This window comes from Colobus angolensis, unplaced genomic scaffold, assembly GCF_000951035.1.
Source record: "Colobus angolensis palliatus isolate OR3802 unplaced genomic scaffold, Cang.pa_1.0 Scaffold330, whole genome shotgun sequence".
Taxonomy (NCBI): Eukaryota; Metazoa; Chordata; class Mammalia; order Primates; family Cercopithecidae; genus Colobus; species Colobus angolensis.
Window position 1 is genome coordinate 2300036 of NW_012116600.1, and position 20554 is coordinate 2320589.

Genomic DNA, 20554 nt, shown 5'->3' on the forward strand with positions numbered 1-20554 from the left:
TATATCATGTCTCACAAAGGTAGACTGTCACATTTGAAATTTTACATATGTGAACTAATATTGTGGCTGAAGCAGTATGAATAAGCTAAACAATGAAAGGTAAACCATTTACACATAATTCAGTACCGCGCTTTCCCCCCACTACTGAAAATCATTTATACTATTTTTATAGTTCAGATGAGCCTCTTTATGAATCAAGTGAGGTGACTGGAAAAAGAAAATGTCTTACACTTTGAGAAAGTTTTATGATTCTAACATATTAGAAATTCTTTACCCTAACATATTACTTGTATATAAAACTGGTAAAAATAACATGAAATTCATATAGTGATATTGTTGCTGTAGTGTCCATTATTTGACTCAGCAGGTGATTTTGGGTAAGCCTGCAAGTCATTTTCTGAGATTCCTTTTCTCAGTAGGAAAAGTAACATGCTAGTATGCAGATTAATCATTTATTCTATCTGATAATTTTGCTTGAAAATCTGCCTGAATCAGTGGGTATACACTTGAAGGTATATACATGTTTGGGTGAGTTTAAAAAGTGTTAGGAAACAGTATCTATGTTCAAGTTGCTCACCACATAGTTTTCTATAGGGATGATATTTAAAATGTGTAACAATTAGTAAAGAATAGGCACCAACCAATTAAAACGGGAGTAACTAATAAGAGCTGGGTCCTAAGGGCTCTATGTTAGCCAGGTATTAACCCACTAGTTCCTAAAATGTGGAGGTCTGGGGAATCTTGAGAGGAAGGACTGGCATAGGGGTGAGAAGCATGGGGGTATACCACTCAGAGTTGCAGCTGTGAACCAACTTGCACGGAAGTATTTCAGTATTTGATTAGTTGGTTCAGCCGTACTTGTGTGTACCAGCTGAACATTATCCTTGTATATCCATAACTAAAAAAGCAGTGTAGGTGCCCTAAAATATAAGGAATGCAAGTGATATATCTTATTGATATTTGAAAGAAAGGTTATGTATGCTTTAAGGGTGTCGATAATAATGTGCTCAGTAAAATAATTATGAGTCAAAAAATATCAAGCTAATTTGGAAGCTTCTTATACTTTTCACACAAAGGATGTACTATCATGATTTTATGAACTTTAAGGACTTTAGTTCTAGGATGAACCTTAGAATATATTTAAAACAATCCCCTTAATCTATCAATGAATCTGAGGACCACAGCCATTGTCTCAGATTTAGTGGCAATGGTGAGACTTGAAACTAGGACTCAGGCTTAATCTCTTTCTTCCACACCTCAGCACTTCTCCCTTTGTAAGCAGAAGTGAGGTTCATGCCCTGGCTTTCCAAACAAGGAAAAGGGCATATGAGTAGTTCAGTGTTCTGAACTACGCATGGCAATCAGTAGGCATTTATTAAGCACGATTTTCGTTGTTTTGATGTTTTTTGTAGAGATACAAAACAAAAAAATTACCTTCTTTCATGAAGGTATAATATGCAGGTTAGCGGGACTACCTAGCCGTCCATACTGAATGGGTTTGGAAATCACAACTCTTTTCTCTACCTGCTCTGTGATATCAGGCAAGTTAAAGATTTGTGTGCCTCAGTTTCCCACCTCACCGTATTATGGGGATTAAATTTATATATATGTAAAACACTTGGGGAGTACTTGACACATAGTGAAGCCTGTGATTACTGCTGTTCATGGTTTCATGTTCTCTACTAGATACTAGTAAGGCACCCCCATAACTCGCTCTATTAAGTAGATTCTGGTTGGATATAGAAACCCAGGCACCCCAGGCGGAATGCAGTTAAGCCTCAACATGTGGATTAAGAGCCAGGAAGCAGAGTAATGAAGCAAAAGATGTCCACAGTCACCTTTTAAGAAAATGTGAGTTGGTGGTTGCTTAAAAGGGGAGGAGACAATTTAGACGAGAGGTATGGTGTGAGCAAAGGGCAAGAATGAGCACGGTGTAGGCACAAGTCCATGGAACTGCTTGGCCAGATCGGGATTTTCTTTCTCATAGAGTGTTAAGAAATCAATCAATTGAGTCGTAGACGGGTGAAGACTTTGGAAAGTTACCCAAAGCCTCGAGAATTTGTCTAAATGCGTGACATGTTCTCAGGACTCAACTTTTTCTTTCAGGCTTGGAAGACCCGCAGTAAGTGTGGTCTAGAATTAAATGGGTGGGAGGGGGAGCTAGGCAAAACACCTCACACTTAGCACTAAATAAAGTTCGCTGTTGCCCTAAGAGATTGAAAAGGTTTCTTTAACAAAGGGGGCGGGATTAACTTAACGTAGATGTTTAACTCGTATACAGATGAACATTCCAGATGCTCACTCTGAAGCTTTTTGGCTACAGCATTTGGGTTTAGAGCTTCCGTTAGTCATCCGACTTGCTTGCCCAAGGCCTCAGCAACCGACATTCTAAAGCCAGGAGAAAAGGCGAATGATAAAGGGCGCTTCACGCATGCGTTAAGAAGCTGCCCCCCAACTCCCCCGCCGCGTTCTTTCTTGGAACAAAACTAGCGCGGAGCCACCGAACTCCGCAGTTTGCGTATACTTAAATTTCCTATTGCTCGGACGATCCATGCGGAATCCGTGAGTAGTGCGGCTCCTTTACGCAACTGGCGTTATCCGAAGTGAATAGCTAGGTGGCGCGTGTACGCCCATAGCGTAGCACCCATAGGCGGACGGGGTGCGGCTGCGCAGGGAGCTGAGTGGCCCTTGTACGCCGCTAGCGTAGCAGGGTGTCTGGCTGGCGGGTTTCTGCGACGCAGTTAGCGCAGTCGGCTTTGGTGAATACACGATTTGGTGCAGCCGGGGTTTGGTACCGAGCGGAGAGGAGATGCACACGGCACTCGAGTGTGAGGTAACTATAAAACCCCGATTTGTTTACATTCCCTCCCCCAGAACCGGCCCCGTGCGCGGCGGAGACTGCGAGTCCCGGGACGGCGTGGGGGTAGAAAGGGAGAACAGAACCGGGGAGTCGGGGCTGGGTCCCTTGGGGATGCGGGCGCTGGGGTTCCTGCAGCTGCTGCAGTCGGCGGCGGCGGCGGCGAGCCGAAGCAGAGCGCGTGGTGGGCAGCGTGTTGGGCGCCTCGGCTCCTCGTGTGCGGTCTGGGCTGCTGCGGGCCGCGGGATCGGGAGCCGGCGGCGTCCACTCCGCGTGCGGAGCCTCGCGCCCCCCTCACCCTCCTGTGGAGGTTGGCTGAGCCTCGCGGGCCGCGCCCGGGGTGGGGGAGTGACCGCTGGGCGGGCGGCGGCGGTTAGGGGGCTGCGCGCCGGCCGCGGATGGCGTCGCCGGCGCGGGCGGGCGAGGCTTTGGGGATCTGTAGGCAGGTCTTCGGGGGCTTGGCGACCAAGCGACCCGGTTTCTTCCTGTCCAGTCGTCCTCTCTGGTGTATAATGGGGCCAGGGGACCCCTGGATGGAGCCGCGGCGCCGCTGTTCCGGACCGAGGCTAACGGACGGCGGCGCCTCTGCTCCTACTAGTTTTCTCCCGGACCAACCGAAAAGCCGAGGCGGAGCGCGGGATAGTGAAGATCTCGGCCTGTTGGGGGTCCCTGGAGCTGAGGGCAAGGGTGGGGCCGGGTCGGTAGGACAGGCCGGGTGGGCCGGAGGTGGCGCGGCCACTCGGCTTTGTTCCGGAAAGCCCTTAGGTGGAGAGCGATGTGGGGCGCGGCAGGGGGAGCGTGTAGAGGAACCTTCGCGTACTGCCTCTCCGAGTCTGGAAATCTGCTCAACTCCTTGCCTCTCTTGGGGTCCCCCGAACGCCCCAGCTAAGAAGGGCGGGGGGCCTTGCCAGCGCGCGAGCGACATGACGTTCAAGGTCTTCCTGTGGCTTCTGTAAAGAAATGTTCACGTGGGAGCTTGTCCACATGGGCTGTACTAAGGATCTGGCACGAGGAAGAAATATCACTGCAGAATCTGAAGCCCTCCGTTGGAAGGGTCGTTCTCTCGAGTACCTATTCTAAATGACAGTGACACAAAACACATGTTAGAAAAAAGCAAAAAGGATGGTAGGTTATACTGTTTTTTTTTTTTTAAAAAACTTTTATTTATACTTTTTGCTGTTAAGTCCTCTAATTTTACATTGGAACTGAGTCATTCTTGGAGCAAAACTAGAATGTAATAGATTTACATTTCCTTTGTGTTTTTTTCGAAATGTATCTAAATTGTACATAATTAAGAACAAGCAAGTAATGGAAAAGCTGGAGATGTAGAATTTAGTTCCTTCTAACTTAGTATGCAATTGAAAGCCTCAACTCGAGACTCCTGTGTATTGTTTTATATTAGGACTCTATTGCACAAATATTTGAGAACCTTAATATGAGTCAGTTACTTTTTGTAGATCTTGGGGATCCATGCCAGACAACGCACGTTCTACAGACACTGGTTACTCCAGTGGCTCCTTACTGGAAACAGATACATAATATCAGTGATAAGTGCTGTGAAGAAAATAAGACAATGATGTGCTGGTAGGGATTTTTAACTTTTTTGTGTGATGAACCAACCACAGAATGATGGTTTTAAATGTATGAAATACATAGAATTGCAACAGAAACCAGTTGTAATGAAATGAAGATAGTAAATATGACATCTAGAAGTAAAGCATTAGCGAGGACTGTAAATGATCTTTAAAGAGTTTAGCTTAAATTTAATCTAAAATTCCTATCAGGTATTTCACATCGCTGTAATTTTTACCTGCATTCGTAACTGAAGAGATAAGTAAAATTTTCTTTTTATCTTTTATAAAAAAAAAAAAAAATCTTTTTTTTTTTCCTGACATTCACAAACATTCTGCGTTCTGTACATAGACCCCTGGATAAGAACCCCTGTGCAAGAATGACTTTGGTGCTACTTTAAAAGGAGTGGTTAGGGAAGACCTCATAGGAAATGACAATAATATATTGCATGATAACCTATACTAGTTCTTACTGTTACCAATTTAAATTCTAACCGCTTAAAAGCTAACACGGTCCTTCCCTTTTTTTGAGCACCTGATTTGAAGTACTTTGAGTAGGCCTCAAGTGTAGTATGCAAGTACTAATCTAGGGGTTGTGCCTTTTTTCAAAAGTGATTTTTGGAGAAGATAGGATGTAGTATTATAGCAAGGATAATTCAGCATCTGGGATGATCATTTGTTTCTGATTAGGGGAATTTACCTTGTTAATATTCTGTTCACCCAACCCTTGTACCCTCAGTGCTGACCAATACTGGAAAAAATTTAGGGCTTTGGAGTTAAATTTTAAAGGTTCAAAACCTTGATCTATTAATTAGTTGGCTTACCTTGAGAAAGTTGCTAATCTTAATTTTCTATTTGAACTTCAAGTACAAAAACCCTACTCACAGACTTAACTGTGACCATTAAATGAGATAATCAAAAGGCTGAAGATGATAGTGAATTGATTTTACCTTTTTTCTGCATCCAGACGTTTCAGTTCTTTCATTAGTGGTTGAAGCACTGTGTTCTTTTTCTTCCTCCACCCTCTCCTTGATTACCTCCAGAATGAGCTTTGATGGTCTCTACTGAGCCTTTGGGGGTGGGGAGGGGGGCGGTGGATACAGTTATCCTGTTGTTTTTGCTCTGTTGCTTATATATAATACTCATGGATTTATTTCTGCTTCTCTTCCATTTTCTAATTTATAATAACCTGTGCATCTTGTTTTCCCTGCCAAACTAAATTTCTTGAGGGAGTACATACTGCACAGTTTTTTTGTCACATACTGCTTATGACACATGAATATGCAGAGCTTGTCATGCTCTTTAAGTTTAAAATGCTAATTGAGTGAATCAAAACTTAAATTCACCATTATGGTTAGGCTGAAAATGTCAGCTTGTATTTATATAGTGCTTACCGCAGTATTGGAAATATCATGAGTTTTGTATCAGAAGGACGTTATTACTAGTGCATTTTAAAGTGATACTCACCATAGTTGCAAAAGTAAGTACACAATGGAAAATGGAAGAGAAATGTAGGCAATCAAAACAAAACTAGTTTTTTACTTTATAACAGAAGTTTTATTAATTCATCTTTCATGTAAGTGTAGTTCTCATTAAAAATACCCTAAAGCTTGCAAGGCTGCCCAGCCTAACCCACAACAGTTTGATGCTGCCCCCTAGCGTTTGATTCCCTTCACCTTTTCCTAAAATAAGATAATGTTTAAATTACAATTAGATTTACTTAGTGCTATAAATTTGGTCTATTTTAAAGTTTCCTCCGTCTAGTTAGTGTTGCTAATAAGATGGACATAAGTGTTTTTTAACTGCTTGATTCTGATTGCTTTTAGCCCCCAGTTTTCCAAATGAGGGTGAATTTTGGGTAGAGATAGAACAATCACGAAGTTACCTTGCTCCCAAAAAGAAATTTATGTATGGGATTGTTTTCAAAGAAGGAAGTTAGCCATATAAATAACAGCAATTTTATTTATTTAATCTGGGCTTCTCCTTATCTTGCATGATATAAAAATCTACTTTCTAGATTAATTTAGTTCCGTATAACTTTGTATTGCTTTGACTGTACTAATAATAAAGTTTTGAAAGTGTTAAATTTACATTGTGAACTTTTTTAAAATTTGAAATTATTTCGTACTATGACTTTTATAGAATAATTCTTAAAAACTAGTTTCAAGGACCTCTTAATAGCCACAAGATTTCCTTTTTTATATCATTAATATTTTATATGAATGCTGTAATGAAATCCAAGTATTCAGTTTACATGCAGATGTATACCACAATATACCACTACACAAAGGCAATGAACACATGACATTCTACAAATTCTACAGAAAGGATTTTCTATAGTCAGTGCAAACTCTTAAGGTTTTAGGTTTTATTCAGATCATTGCAATATCAGTATATCAAACTCTCTTTTTATTATCCTCTTTAAGTTCTATGGGTAGGCCACAGGATAACTTTTAGCTTTTTCTAAAATACCCAAACATATTCTCAATAAAAAATTATTGGAATACTTAAAAGTATATTTACTAGGTATGAAGAAATATAGAACCAAAATTACATTTTAAAATAATAGCATGTATTTATTTAAATAGAGACAAGGGTCTTGCCATGTTGTCCAGGCTGGTCACAAATTCTTGGGCTCAGGCAGTCCTCCCATCTTGGCCTCCCAAAGTGCTGGGATTACAGGCATGAGCCACTGTGCCCAGCCAGTAATACTAAATTATTTCCAAATTGACTGCTTAGGAGACCACATATAATGTTCAGACATGTTAAAACAGGACACAATTCATTGTATCACATCAGTAATTCTATGTCGAATACTATTTTTCTGTCAGAACATAAGGGTATTTTTGGATTGCCAGATGCAAGGAATGGATATTTAATAGATTTTTACTGGTAGATTGTTTTTACATTAAAAGGTGTTAGAATAGGATGCTACTGGTGATACAGGTTTGCAGGCTTATACAAGTATAAGGACAAAATCTAAAATCTTGTTCAGGTAGTGTTTTCACAATCTAAAAGTAAATATTTTGTCATGACCTACTTTTATAATCATATTTTATAATTACTCATTTTTAGATACTGCTGAAAGGGAGATATCAGATAATATCCTTGTATTAATATTTCTAATCAATTTTACCTTTTTATATACTCTGCTTTGGGGGACTACCCATCCCATTAAGACTTTTAGGGATTAGAAAAGCAAAAATGTTGTAGGATGTATCCTTATTAATATCATTATGTACTTTCGTAGGATGGGAAGTATTGTTATGAGAACTGTGAACGGAGGTTAATTTTAATCCTCTATAATTAAGATTTAATCAGTGATCACTTTAGGTTTTAGATTTTCATTGAATAAAGGAAGAAGAAAAACCTCAATCACTTTTAGTATAGTAAGAAGATCACAAAGGTATGTATCCTACTGTGGTGTTGCTTTTTTTTTTTTTTTTGTGACTGTGTGTCTGTTCCCTAGGCTGGAGTGCAGTGGTGAGATCAGAGCTCACTGCAGCCCTGACCTCCTGGGCTCGGGTCGTCATCCTACTTCAGTCTTCCTAGTAGCTGGGAATACAGGAGCATGTGCCACCATGCCTAGCTAATTTTTTGTATTTTTTTTTTTTTTTTTTTGGTAGAGACAGAGTTTCACCATGTTGTCCAGGCTGGTCTCAAACTCTTGGACTCAAGTGAACTACCTGCCTTGGCCTCTTGAAGTGCTGGGATTACAGGCATGAGCCACCGTGCCCAGCCTATGCTACTGCTTTAATATCTATAAATAAAAACAAACAATTTCAGATATGTCTTGCCTTCCCACCTCTAGACTTTTTTTCTAAATTCACTTTTATATATTTGAATTTTTGAGTTTTAAAATAGTGATTTCCCCTATAATTGTCTGCTGGATTCATACTTTTTTTTTTTTTTTACAAAAATGTGTAAATTAAATTCGGGTCAGCAAACTGTGGGCCAAATAGCCCTGTTTCTGTAAATTGTTGGAACAAAACTTGCTTATTCATGTGTGTATTGTCTATAGATGCGTTTGTGGTAAAATAGTAGAAAAATGTTCAGTCAAATGATCAATTCATAGGTAATGTGAATTCTCAGGTGTTCTTTACCTACATAGTATGGAAGCTTTTTGTCTCTTTCCTCTTTCCATTTTTCCTCTACAGAGGTAATTATGCTTTATTACACTTGAAGTCGGAAAAGGAATGTGAAGCCCTTGGCCTTCAACTGTGGGTTACCACATAACTGTCACACTGTTTGTACTGCTTATGTAGCTCTCTCACAGTTTACCTTTTCTAATTGAAAAGCTGATTGTGTCTTCCTTGTAACTCTCTGAGCAGGAAATGGATATATTTTTACGCTGCCTATATCTCATGTCGTCTTTCCCTTCCCCTTTCTGTCCTCTCTTACTCCCCTCATAAAGCAGTTCAAAACTGCATGCATGCTTAACAGGCATGTGAACAAATATCTTGGTATATTAACTCAGTGCACTTCTACTGAAGATGACTCCTTACATTATTTTGCTTCACAAAATATATGTGAAGAAATATATTTTCACTGTGTTACAGAGGAACATAGCTTCTTGATGAAAGGGGCTAGGGAAAGATTGATTTATATACTTTATTAATATAAATGAAGTAATACATGATGTGTTATTACATTATAAAATGAGATTAGTAAAACTATAAGAAAATTAACATGTAATAATGAGATCGTATAACATACAGCATGTATTCTATGTGTATATACATTAGAAGCCTGTGAGATCATGTTTTCTAGTCCCATGGACCTTTTTTAGAAAAGCGTATCACCTGACTTCATAATTTTTTAATGTTTGGAATATACTGTTCTTAAGATTTTGGTTTTATGGTGTTTCAAGAATATAGAAGTTATGAAACAGAAGAGAAATAAGAAGTAAATTGTATATTAAAAAAGATTTGGGTTTTTAATTAGAATAGTCTAGTTTTTTTCCTTTTTCTTTTTCCAACTTTTATTTTAGATTCAGAGGGTATATGTACTGGTTTGTTACCCGGGTATATTGTGAGCTGCTGAAGTTTGGGGCATGAATGATCCTGTCACCCAGGTACTGAGCATAGTGCCCAACAATTAGTTTTTCAGCCCTTTCCCTCTTCTTTCCATTCCGTTTTTTCCTAATAAAGTGAATAATTGAAGGTATATAACATTCTATGAAAGTAGTACAGTGTATATATAAAATTTATTTTTGAGCAACTAATTATGCCAGTTAAAAATTGAAAATCAGAAAGGTATGCTAAAGTTAAATCACTGAAATGTATTTTAAAAGATGTTCTTTAAATTTACTGTAAATATAATTTCATGGAATATATAATTTCTGAAACAAATTCTTAAATCTTTTTCTATGAAGATTTTTGCCTAAACACAAGTACTTAAAGTTTTTTAGTTAACCGATATGTGTGTGAAAGTGTTGGATGTCAGTGCAACTGACATTTTTCTTTTTCCTAAAAAAGAAATGGATGTTAGGGGTTTTAGTTCTTTAGGAGTTGTGTTATTTTTAATTACAGCTTTTCTTTTTTTCAAAAAAAGAAAATATACACTAAAATATGGAGAGAAAAAACTTAAAATTTAGCAGCAGTCATAGAAGAAATCGCGAAAACCTTAGTAAGTTTCATTGCATGTACATGTAAACATCTATACATGAAAGGGAAAACATCATGATCAAAATAAAAAGGAACATGATAGAACTGAAGGGTTTTTGCAGAAAATGTGACTGAATCATGTTATGTAAAACTCATATATGTTGGAAAACATTGAGACATAAGGAATAGCTTTAAAAATATAAATTAAAAATAAGGTAAGACCTTTTATTTGTTTAAAAATTTATAGTAATGCGAATGAGAGTGCTATAATCATACTGCTGGTGGCAGTGTAACCAAGCTTAATTTCTCTAGAAATCAATTTGGAATATGACAAAACCTGAAAAGTGTTAAAATTTTTATAGTTTTTCCCCATATCTTGGAATTCATTCGAAAGATAATAGTACAAATAGAAATTAAAATGTTTGCATATTGTGTTTAAAACTGCAAACAGGCTGGGCGCAGTGGCTCACACCTGTAATCCCAGCATTTTGGGAAGCCGGAGAGAGAGGATTACTTAGGGCCAAGAGTTCGAGACCATCCTGGGCAACGTAGGGAAACTACCATCTCTACAAAAAATATTAGCCGGGTGTGAGGTCAGGCACGGTGGCTCACACCTATAATCCCAGCACTTTGGGAGGCTGAAGGGGGTGGATCACCTGAGGTCAGGAGTTTGAGACTAGCCTGGCCAACATGGCGAAACCCCATCTCTATTAAAAAATATAAAAAATTAGCTGGGTGTGGTAGCAGGCGTCTGTAATCCCAGCTACTTGGGAGACTGAGGCAGGAGAATTGCTGGAACCTGGGAGATGGAGGTTGCAGCCAGCCGAGATTGCGCCATTATACTCCAGCCTGGGCAACAGTGAGACTCAGTCAAAAAAATAAAATTAGCCGAGTGTGGTGGTGTGTGCCTATAGTTCCAGCTGTGTGGGAGGCTGAAGTGGGAGGATGGCTTCAGCCCAGGAATTTGAGACTTTACTGAGCTATCATTGCACCACTGCACTACAGCCTGGGCAACAAAGTGGAAACCTGCCTCAAAAAATAAATATTTAAAAAGAAAAGCCCACAGACAAATAGTTGTGAAAATCTTAAAGCTAGAATTCATTTTCTTCTACATGTGACATTATTTTATTGGTTTGTCAACTATAATTTGTAATTGCCAACTTTTAGATTTTTTTCAAAGTTATACATGAATATAGTTTAAAGAATCAAATAGTTGTGTGAAGTTTCTTGGGGGGAAAAAATCCGTCCCTTGTCTGCTCCTTTCATGTTCTGCCTAGAGAGATAAGGAACACCGTAGTTCCTTTAGTTGATTATTTTGCTATTCATTACTGTGTCTCCAGATAACATGTTCATTACTTGCAGCTGATTTTCAGTTCCAACCATTATCTATTTAATGAAGAATGATTTTAGTGCTTTTTTCACTTCTATACATACCTTCCTATTGCCTGTACTCCAGTTTCTCAGTACAGTTTTCATTGTAATTTTGGTTTAGAACAGTATTTGGTGTTACATTTTTATGCTATAAATGTTATTTTATACAATGTGCCATTGTAATAAACGACTACTTTCCTGCACAACTTTGTTTTTTCTGGCAATGATTAGCTTGATTTTCTTTGTCCTTTTATTTAATATGCATGTATCAAAGACCCCAACTCTGTGTTTCTGAATGTAGCTGTGTAAGAAGGGAGAATGTGGTCAAGACTGTATGTTCAATAATTTTATGTAGTTTAAAAAAATTAATTGGACAGAAAGCGCCCATGTTGGGGAATAAGTAGCCTCTGTGTTGTCAGAAACATAAAAAATGTCAATGTTATAAAAAGATTGACTTGGAGATTCTCTGATTATTTTTTCCCCCTGACCTCATGGAAAAGAAGGATCATTTTAGCTGGCAGTTTTTACAATGGCAAGCTGGTATAAAATCAAGGATTTATCACAGTGACAAGACACTGAAAAAGGGAAGGGTGAGAATGCATGGAATAATAAAGATTTGAGGTAGTGCAGCAGTAGCTATTTTTAGAATAAAGACAACTGTCAGTGATGAGTGGAAAGAGAACCAAGCTGTTGCCAGGCTGGAGTACTGTGGTACGATTCCAGCTCACTGCAGCTTTGACCTCCCGGGCTCAAGTAATCCTTCTACCTGAGCCTCCCAGGTAGCTGGGACTACAGGCATGGGCTACCACACCTGGCTGATTTTTAAAACATTTTCTGTAGAGATGGGGTTTGGCCATGTTGCTCAGGCTGGTCTCAAATTCCTGGACTCAAGCCATATGCCTGCTTCGGTCTCCCAAAGTGCTGGAATTACAGGTGTGAGACATTCACCTGGCTGGTTAGCACAGTAAGTCTGCTTCATAATGCATGTAACTAAAATCATAAACATTTTAGTAGCTTCAAAAGACATCCCAACGACTGCATTTACTAAAATTTACCATTTACAGAGGTAGCAATATTACAGATAGCTTTCTCCAATATGGTACCGGGTTCCCTGTAATGAAAGGTTGAAAAGCAGAAATGCAGGTAGTTTTGACATTTGATGAGAAAATGTAGATTTGTACATGAATGTATAGAATACAGTAAAGGTAGATATGATGTATTGATTGATATCTTAAGGTATAAATGTTTTTATTCTCTCTTAAGTTAGTGAAACAGGAGAACTGAGATAATACCCAAGCTCAATTAGCATGCACTTAACTTTTTGTATGAATGAATCTCAGTGGAAAGACTGGGTTGCCTGAATTGTGCTTTTATTTATTTATTGGAAGAGTTGCAGTGGCATTCCAAACTGTGAATATGATTTCCAGTAGATTAGATAGCTGGTGAAGTAGGGGGATGAAAAAGCAAACCATGAAGCTGTAAGAGGATTTTGTGGTCCCTGCTGAGAACTCATTACTACAATACTTTTTATCCCTTGAAGAATTTTCTAATGTCAGTGAAACTGGTAAGGTGTGGTGAGTCTTTCCAACTTCTGCTCAGATCCTAGTGAATTGGGTACGTCCTGTAATCTAGAGCAGGTCTTGGATGTGCTAATGATGCACGTGCTCTTTCTTGTAATCTTTTGTTAGCGTTCTTTCAAAAGAGTCACAACAGAGAGAATCCTCCCCCATCACCATACTTTTTGTAATTTAAGTGAAAGATACATAATACTGCATCTAATAATGGTAATACCTTAGGTTAATATATTTAGTTGCTTTACAAAGCAGTTTCATATACGTTCGTTTATTTCGTGGATAAGTGTAGGTATTATTTCCCCTGTTTTGCAGAGAGAAAACAGTGGCACGACTGGGATGAACTAGAGACAGGTTTCTGATTCCTGGTTCTGTACTGTATACAAAATACTACATTTAATGGATATATGAGAAGTAGGGACAGAACTCAATTTATATTATTATTAATAGCTTGCACTTAAATAACATTTAAATATTGCAAATAATGTAGGAAAATTAACAAATATTTTACTAAAAATATGTACATAATTTTATTCGGTTCTTATAGTTACTACAAAATAGAACAGAAATTAACAGTCCCACTTTATAAGTAGTAATAAGATTTAAAGTGGTTAAGGGACTTGCTCAAGGACGCATAGCTAATACATGGCAGTCGGATCTCTAACATCTTTGACTCCTAGGCTGATCTATCTTCACTATGCACAGAGTCTCATTGCTTCTCTGTTACTCTGTGTGTGCCATTACTGAATCACAGAAGGAAACTAAATTGATACTTGACTATCTACATTGTGGTCAATATAAAGTTTGATAAAGCCGTTCAGTCATTTTATAAATATCAGCTGTGTTTATATGATTGAGGCTATAAGTAAAACTGATTTCAACCATTTAAAGTAGTCCTGTAATGAAACGTTTAAAAAATAAGTCCTTTATGAAGTTAGGAAACTGTGTATACATTTATTGAATAGATTTTCACATTAAATTTACTTAAAGCATGTTATCCAGGATGAGGGTTTTAGTGATTAATCTTTTGGTTTCTACCTTATTTACCTTCAGACTAGCAATCTGGAACATTGAAAAAGCTTGCTTTAAAACCTTGCTAAGCAACTTATAGTATCTTTTTCCTGTCGTTATTAGCATATTGTGTGTTTGTGTGCATGTGCACATGTGTGCACACACGGGTATAAAAGAAAGAATTGTGATACAGATATTAACTTCTCGTTCTTTCATTTGGTCTTCATTTTCCTTTAAAAAAATACTCCCTAGAGTAAAAATAGGTGTTTTTTTTTTTTTTTTGGTTGTTGTTTGTTTTCTGGTTGTTGGTTTTGGTTTTTGTGAAATGAATTAAGTAGATCACCACAGGTAGTAAGTACTAAATTGATCAGGCTGGGGTACTGTCGCTCGCACCCAGCACTTTGGGTCACATCCAGCACTTTGGGAGGCTGAGGCAGGCGGATTACCTGAGGTCAGGAGTTCAGGTTGCCCTGTCTCTACTAAAAATACAAAAATTAGCCAGACAGGCACCTATAATCCCAGCTACTCAGGAGGCTGAGGCAGGATAATCGCCTGAACCCAGGAGACAAAGGTTGCAGTGAGCGGAGATCGTGCCACTGCACTCCAGCCTGGGCAACAGCGACTCTCTCTCGAAAACAAACAAACAAAAATTACTAAGTTGATTGGCCTCTCCAGCAGTTGAAACTAGGATTATTTTAGTATTTATCTGCTATTTTTCTATGTCAGACAGTCATTTTGTTAAGTAATCTAAATTTATTCACAATGTTTTGTTTTTTTTCTGTTGAGTAAGTAGTATTAAGAGACAATTTCTTTTCCCTTAAAAAAAGTCTTTGTAGTGTATTTTAGATGAGTGACTTTAATAAAGATCTCAAAGTATTCTGATTTTAAGATTTACAAATATGCACCTGTAGTAGACTAAAGAGCCCCTGTCTTTCAAGTCAGAGAAATGCCACAGACTTGAAATAACAGCTTAATCACATTAGATACCTTTTCTGGGTCTCAGATTCCTTATACATAACATTGTTTAGCGAAATATACCTGAGGATTTTTAAAATCTCAAACATTCTACATTTTTATTATGTTTATCTGTATGAAATAAAAGACAGTCTAAGACAAAATATCTGTAGGAGGATTTGTAATGTTAGCCATTTGTATATATTCCTACTGAACTTGTTATTTAGGTGTTTAATTTTATTAAAAAATTTTAAATTTGTAGCTTGGCATTTTACACACTGCAAAACTACAATGCAAAGCCTATAACTAAGGTTTTTGTAGGCTGGGCATGATGGCTTACACCTGTAATCCCAGCAGTTTGAGAGGCTGAAATGGGAGGATCCCTTGAGCCCAGGAATTTGAGACCAGTATGGGCATCATAGTGAGATCTCATCTCTACATGAAAAATAAAAATAAATAAATGCCTTTAAAAGAGATTTTTGAGCTGGGCGCTGTGGCTCATACCTGTAATCCCAGCATTGTGGGAGACCGAGGTGGGTGGATAACAAGTTCAGTAGATCGAGACCATCCTGGCCAACATGGTGAAATCCCATCTCTACTAAAAATACAATAATTAGCTGGGCGTGGTGGCACATGCCCATAGTCCCAACTACTTGGGAGGCTGAGGCAGGAGAATTGCTTGAACCCTGGAGGTGGAGGTTGCAGTGAGCGGAGATCGCACCACTGCCCTCCAGCCTGACGACAGAGCAAGATTCTGTCTCAATAAATAAAATAAAGTGAAAAAGGTTTTTGTAAGACTTTACAGGAGAAATTGCTATGGATAATATCAACCCTAATTCCTTTTTTTTTTTTGACAAAAATAGTATATATTTATTATGTACAACATGTATTTTGAGATATGTATACATTGTGGAATGTCTAAATTGAGCTAACATGCATTATCTCACATATCTTTTTTTTTTTTTTTTGTGGTGAGAACATTTAACAGTATAGACCATTTCACAAATTTACATGTTATCTTTGTGCAGGGCCTGTGCTAATCTCCTCTGTATTGTTTCAATCTTGGTGTATACACTGCTGAAGCAAACACCCTAATTCCTTTCATTTAAGGATCTAGTTAACCTTTCTCTTAAGTATAACCATGTATTTTGTTAAGCAATATCTTTTTGTTGCCAAAAATGCCATTTTTTTTCTGATTAAAAAATTGATTTTCTATTACAGTATTTTTTAAAGTGCATGTAAAAAACTGGTGAAATTTGAATAAGGTTTGTAGTTAATAGTATTGATGTCAGTTTCTTAGTTTTGAACATGTACTGGTTATGTTAGATGTTATTGGGAAAAATTGGGGAAAGAGTACATGGAAACTCTGAACTACTTTTACAACTTCTTGTGAATCTTAAATTATTTCAAAATAAGAAGTTGAAAAAGCACTTTTTCCTTTGAGTATTACTAAGTATGGGTGTGTTTCTAGAAATTACGTGTTACTGGTGTTACCGATTTTACTAATTGAAGGTTGGAATAAACTTCTTGTGGGGAATAAAAATTAAGTTTTGGATGAAATATAACACAGCTACAGAGAAGTACCCAAATGTTAAGTGTAAAATTCAAGTAGTTTTCATGAAGTGAAGCGCAACCATATACCCAGCACCCAGGTAAGGAAATAAGACATTAATAGGAACCCAGAATTCCTCTCATGATTCTGCCCAGTCACTCCCCACACTGAAGTATAGTCACTTCACTACACATTTAGTTCTGGCCTTAGTCTTAAATACAAGAGAATATTAGTGAACTTTATTTTTTCTTTGCATCCAAAGCAAAATATTTGCATTCAAAATAATATAATAATTAGCACAATGATTAAGTTCCTAACTGTAAATTAGCCCCACTCTTAATGCAGAAATTATACAGTGATAGAATACTTACGCTTTTAACTGTGATTATGTATTGGAAATCAACAACAAAAGATGAAAATAAATTTTCTGTGGCACGGCTGGTTAGTTACCAGAATCCCTTTTCCCATTTCTCGTCAGTAGGCTCATCCATTGATGTCTACAACACCTAGTAGAACTCTTCAGTAGAGATAACTCAGCTGAACTGAAAAAATATTATCAATTATAAAACTAACATATTCTTAATGCATAAAACTTGGAGAACTCCAAAACACAAGAGACGTAATAGAATATTTTGGTTTGGGCAAAGCTGCGTCCTATAAATGTCAGTTTTTAGGATTGAGTGGTATGTGAGCTTGTGCCATTTCCCTCATTCCTGTCTCCACCTCAGAGATCTTCTTTATGCTGTCGATGGAAAAGATTGTTAACATCTACTGGAATGCTTGGGAAATGTAAATTGGTGAGACCCTGGCCTCCTAGCCGATTGAGATCATGTGACTAACCCCTTGCCAGTGGAATGCGATGAGAAGTGATGGCCTGCAACTTCTACTTCCCTTCCCTTGCTGCTGAAGAAGAAACTTCTGAACGTGGACATTCTTTATCTTTCCCCGTTGGCTGGAATATCAACTGTGTAAGAATGTTATGTCTCTGAATGACTGGAGCGGAGCTGCACTCAGACCCGGAGTAGTCATCTTTTTTTTTTTTTTTTTTTTTTTTTAAAGATCCAAGTGATTTAATATGGAGTAGTCATCTTGAACTGTTTTTGAGAGAGACAAAAACTTGCCCATTTCTTAAACCACTACCTTTGGAGAGAGCTCTCTTTGGAATCAGTAGCTGCTTAGCCTGTGATAACAAAATGCATATTTCATCTAAATCATTTTTTTTTCTTTTGAGACAGGGTCTTGCTCTGTCACCCAGGCTAGAGGGCACAGAGCGATCTTGGCTCACTACAGCCTGGCCCTCCTGAGTTCAATCAATCCTCCCACCTTAGCCTCTTAAGTAGCTGGGAGTACAGGCATGCATCACTACACCCAGCTAATTTTTTACTTTTTTTTGTAGAGATAAGATCTCAGTCTGTTGCCTAGGCTGACCTCAAACTCCTGGGCTCGACAGTCCTCCTGCCTAGGCCTCCTAAAGTACTGGAATTATATGCATGATCCACCATGCCTGGGCTAAATGATTCTTAAGCATGCATCTGCTATAGTAGTTCTAAACTAAAGTTGCAAAGTTAGTGAATGATTTACTTTAATAATAATAATAAAAAGCAGAGGTTTAATATTACCTCATGACATTGCTTTTATCTTTGTATTCCTATAATATTCTCTTAAATGTAAGTGATTTGAGTACTCAAGATTCTTAAAATCTTTTCCATAATAGAGTATGATGTATTTAAAAAATAGAGACAAATGACGTTTTAAAGCTTGTATAAATCATCTACAGCTTTTGTGTTTCATGGAGTCATTCATTTGATGTTGTCTGATCAGTATATATGAATGTCCTGTTTCCACCTCTGGTACCTGTTCATTTGACAGTGAGATAACGTGCATTAAAGAAACCTCATGGTATTTGCCTATCAGCCGAATGAAGTAACACTCACACCTTTAATTAGTATCTTCTAGTGGAAAATCAAAGTAACTACAGGGAGTGTAACAGGAGCTAAAGGAATATGTATCCTCCTTTGCTTAACAGTGATTGGTCTTAATCACCCATGTCTTTTCATCTTCATTAGTGTACAAGTAAAAGTGATACACAGTTTAAATGGTGACTTTATCCATAAGACTGTAAGATTAAAAAACATCCCAAACTTAATGCTACTTTGGAATTGATTTATAGACTATTTTAAAAAATGCTTAACCTAAATATGCCATATATGATAATTCAACTTAACCTATTCAGGTAGATCATAACATTAGATCGACTAAAGTATTATTTTATTTATTTATTTATTTTGAGACAGCGTCTCTATCGCCCAGGTTGGAGTGCAGTGGCAAGATCAGGGCTCACTGCAGCCTTGACTGCCCAAGCTCAGATGATCCTCCCACCTTGGCTTCTCAAATAGCTGAGACTACAGGCACACACCACCATGCCCAACTAATTTTTTTGTGTTTTTTGTAAAGATGGGATTCTGCCATGTTGCTCAGGCTGGTCTTGAACTCTTGGGCTCAAGATCCGCCAATCTGCCTCCCAAAGTGATGGAATTGCAGGTGTGAGCTACAGTGCCCAGCCCAAAGTATCATTTTAGAGAAATGGAAGTGCTTGGTAATTTATTTGTATAAATAGGCACTCTCAAATTTTGTCTATCTTGCATCAAACTCACTAGAAAGGCTGGATAAGTCATTACTAATTTATTTGTGTAAATAGGCACTCTCAAATTTTGTCTATCTTGCATCAAACTCACTAGAAAGGCTGGATAAGTCATTACTAATTTATTTGTGTAAATAGGCAGTCTCAAATTTTGTCTAGCTTGCATCAGACTCACTAGAAAGGCTGGATAAGTCATTGCTAATTTGTGTAAATAGGCACTCAAATTTTGTCTAGTTTGCATCAGACTCACTAGAAAGGCTGGATATGTCATTGCTGGGTCCTATCCTTAATGTTTCTGTTACAGTAGGTTTGGGTGGGATGCAGGAATTTGCCTTTCAGATTTCTAGCAAGCTTATGCTGCTCTCACAACGACAGTTTGATTAACCACTGATACAAGTTATGTAGTATCTTCAAATTTACAGAAAAGTACATAGAAGAATAATCAAGAACCCGAATCCCATTATCTTGCTTTAACAAATATTAAATGTTTTATCATATTACTTTAGATTCTTTTCCCATTTTTAAAGAAATGGCACACTGCAAGCGCAGTTAAATCTGTGTACTTCCTCTATCAGCTGATTTCCCTCCTTCCCTTTCTGAAAAGATAATGACTCTCCAGAATGCAGTCATCCCATGTTCTCTTGCTACATGAATATATACCCCCAAATAAGTAATTCTGCATGTTTTAAAATTGTCTGTAAATTATACAGCGTGTATCTTTTTGCAATTTTAAAAGGTCTATTTCTGAGATTTTTGCATGTTAATACACAGTCCTTCATAGTCACATTTATAACTGCAGTGTAATCTTTAATTACATAAATGTACCATATTTATTTATTCTAATGAGCATTTAGCTTGTAGCAGGCAAAGTAGTGGTTACACAGTTGACCACTTTTCCTTATTTTATTTTATTTTTGAGACAGAGTTTTGTTCTTGTTGCCCAGGCTGGAGTGCAATGGCATGATCTCGGCTCACTACAACCTCTGCCTCCTGAGTTCAAGCGATTTTCCTGCCTCACCCTCCTGAGTAGCTGAGATTACAGGCACCCGCTACCATGCCTGGCTAATTTTTGTGTTTTAGTAGAGATGGGGTTTCACCATATTGGTCAGGCTGGTCTTGAACTCCTGACCTCAGGTGATCCACCTGCCTCAGCCTCCCAAAGTACTGGGATTACAGGCATGAACCACTGCACCTGGCCTGCTTTTCTTTATTTACCTCCTTTTTTCTTGAGGCCTCATTCCCGCATGTTCTGTGAGTATTACCTCTCCCACATACAGTCATATGCATTGCTTAATGCTGGGTATGTTCTGAGATGCAACCTTAGGTGATTTTGTCGTTGTGTGAACATCATAGAGTATACTTAGACAAACCTAGATGGTGTAGCCTCCTTTACACCAACCTATAGAGTATATAGCCTGTT

The 20554-nt window shown here is 38.0% G+C and overlaps 1 protein-coding gene across 4 annotated transcripts in view; it reads left to right on the forward strand.

Moving 5' to 3' along the window:
- The first annotated feature begins 2292 nt into the window (after positions 1–2292).
- SLC39A10 (solute carrier family 39 (zinc transporter), member 10) overlaps positions 2293–20554 on the forward strand; it is an 89631-nt gene continuing 71369 nt past the window's right edge. The window contains exon 1 of one of the 4 annotated variants that reach the window (XM_011952056.1): positions 2293–2562. The gene's annotated coding sequence lies outside the window, so the exon portion shown is untranslated. Of the gene's footprint in view, positions 2563–2679; positions 2834–3006; positions 3168–20554 lie in introns of those variants that run through there. The other 3 variants (XM_011952055.1, XM_011952057.1, XM_011952054.1) reach the window with 3 other exon arrangements.